The 2,668-nt window shown below is 38.8% G+C and overlaps 1 long non-coding RNA gene across 1 annotated transcript; it reads right to left on the bottom strand.

Annotated features, from left to right (window-relative positions):
* Window positions 1-124: 124 nt before the first annotated feature.
* LOC108379868 (uncharacterized) lies at window positions 125-808 on the bottom strand. The gene is made up of 2 exons (XR_001849515.1): window positions 721-808; window positions 125-287 (listed from the first exon to the last, which is right to left on the bottom strand). It is a non-coding gene; the product is annotated as an uncharacterized LOC108379868 (long non-coding RNA).
* Window positions 809-2,668: the final 1,860 nt, after the last annotated feature.

Below are 2,668 nucleotides of genomic sequence, written 5' to 3'. Positions count from 1 at the left end.
TAGATCTGTTCTTAACACCTGAAAACATTCGCTGCGCTTATTAAAGTATATAACTTTAATTGCTAACCACATAATACCAATCATTAATCGCCGACTCACCTTCTAGTGCTGATGCTTTGCTTCGCTACCTAACAAATAACCTCAGCACCTCTGCTCCTCAATTCACAAATGGCTTGTATTCTTTTGCAGCGCCGGTGGTATTGCTGTCTTGAAGTACGCCAGTAACAAAGTTAAAGGAAAAATTAAACACACGCGGTAAGTGCGGAACTGGTTGAAACCGCTTCAAACTGAAAATCACAATTATTTTTCGATACAGTATGTATAAATAAATGCATGTATGTACATATGTATGAACGAACAAAAGTATAATACAAATGAGCTATGGACAAGCACAAAATATGTCGAGTTTGGTTTTGAGTAATTTTTTTAATTTTTTGCCTTTATGTATTTTCTTCTTTTTAAATAAATTATATTCTTTTTCATTTTCTTATTGATGTCAGTGATTAAGTGTAAAGTGGACCAAGAAAAACACTTTAACGATTTACTGCTATTTATAGTTATTTATGGTTTTACTTCAAATATTAAAATTTTTTGCTAATTTTATTTAATATGTAATTTAACATAATTGGTTTAAGTAGTGACGTGCCATAGATATTACTTTTTAACAAATATGTATATGCATATGCACATATATACTTATTTTTTACAGTTATTAATTACTTTTATTACAATTCGCGTGTACTAATTTTTCATCATCACCTAGCACTTTAACATTATACCGTTAACTGCGTACTACTAGATCCGGCTGCGAAACTCAACTGAGCGCAGATTTTACTCAACCACCATTCTTATAGCCAACAAGGCGCCTCCATTCAGTTGAGGGCTCGATCAAGTCAATAGTAAGCGTCAAGCTCAGCCGGAGGGAATCAGGGTCGTATTTACGCTCGTTAATGAAGGAAGCAAAGCAATCGAATAATGTTGTCGATAAGGCAGTTTTCAATTTCCGTCTGAAAGCTTTCCGTAGGAAACTTTTCTGTAAAGCTTGTGAGATGCGGTTTGAGGTAAACTGTGGTAGCAAACTGTACCAGGTGGACAATTAGTCCGTTCGAATACATCTCCAGTAAAAATACCCAGCATAAACTTGCAAGAGAGTAATGAACGATTGATTATCTCTCAATTTTGAAAATATCCAAAGAAGTACGCGAACGCAAAATTAGCAAAACCTTGCAAGTGGTTAGCACAGCTGATCGAATTTTTGTTCACATACAAAAGCATAAAACAGAACAGATGAAAAGATTATAAAATTAAAGTTTGCTTAAAGCGATTTGCTAAGCAAACGTAAGTAAATAACTGGGCTATTATTGCGGCAAATACGTCCCACATATCGCGCTGCGCCCGCAGCGTGGCCCTGTAGGCGGCATCTTTTTTCTCTGCAGCTTCCTGACACTCCTCAACGTACCAGTTGTTTTTCAGGCTCGGCGGCGGTACTTAATGAGCGGGAGATGTGGTTTCAATGCTCGCATATGTCGGTTTGTTGCAGACTGCTCTCTGAGAGCAGGTGTGAGAGTCGAGTAGCGAATGCATTGGCTGTCTGTGGTGAGTGCAGCTTTTCGACGTAAACTTTCCTTGCATATTTGGGCGCACATTTTTTGCTGCACAGAGGCGGGTGTGTATTTTGGCTGCAACAAGATAGTGATCCGAGCCGATGTTTGGGCTTCGGAGTGTTCGTACGTCTAAAACACTGGAAGCATGCCTTCCGTCTATCTCAACATGATCGATTTGGCTTCTCGTTTTTCGATCCAAATCTTGTTTATGCTTGAACCAAGTACTGCATACTGTCATGTTTCGGGCCCCGGCGAAGTCGATCAGCCTCAATCTGTTGTCGAACATTTCGTCGTGGAGGCCGAATTTTCCGACGGTGGTTCCAAAGATTCCTTTTTTGCCCACCGTGGCATTGAAATCGCCAAGCACGATTTTGATATTAATTTGTACGACGGATAATTTTGTGGAACCCCTTAACCCAAAAAAGTCTCTTAGTCCAGGACCAAATTATTCCACAAGACTGTTCTTAGAAAAATTTTCCAAAGCGTATCCAAACAATAAACTGTACATCTTAAGCCAAGAGCTTAAGATGTTATATATGTATAAGAAAAATCCAACCATTATATGAGTACAGTAATTTAATAACACTATACAAGCCAGTTTTTAAACGACATGTATATAGGTATATACACTTCACTATGGTTTATATGACTGTTTTTTTGGCCAAAACTAATTACGGCAAAATATGTACATACTTTTTGTAAAAAAAAAATATTTTAACATAACTACTGTTGCGACCGATCATAGCGTGGCCCTCTAGTTGTTTTTCGGGATCGCTGAAATCCGACTGCTTCTGCGGCGGCGCACAGTGGAACGACCCCATATAAGTTGCGGCCAATGTATTAACCGTACTACAAATTCGCTGAAATTTCGTATATCCGCTATTCTGCACTTTGGAATGAAGGACTGTGAAAAATGGTAAATGTCGACTCGCTGCCACGCTTACAGCTCTTGTGGGCAGAAATGGTAAATGTTGTTGCTAGTTTTAACCATAAAAGCATAATTCTGAAAAAACGTCAAAATCGGCATCGGCGTAGCCAGAATGAAATTTAGGGGGGGGGGGGGG

The sequence above is a fragment of the Rhagoletis zephyria genome, unplaced genomic scaffold, assembly GCF_001687245.7.
Source record: "Rhagoletis zephyria isolate East Lansing unplaced genomic scaffold, Rhagoletis_zephyria_1.1 Rzeph_scaffold_17531, whole genome shotgun sequence".
Taxonomy (NCBI): domain Eukaryota; kingdom Metazoa; phylum Arthropoda; class Insecta; order Diptera; family Tephritidae; genus Rhagoletis; species Rhagoletis zephyria.
This window is presented reverse-complemented; position numbering and strand designations above follow the sequence as displayed.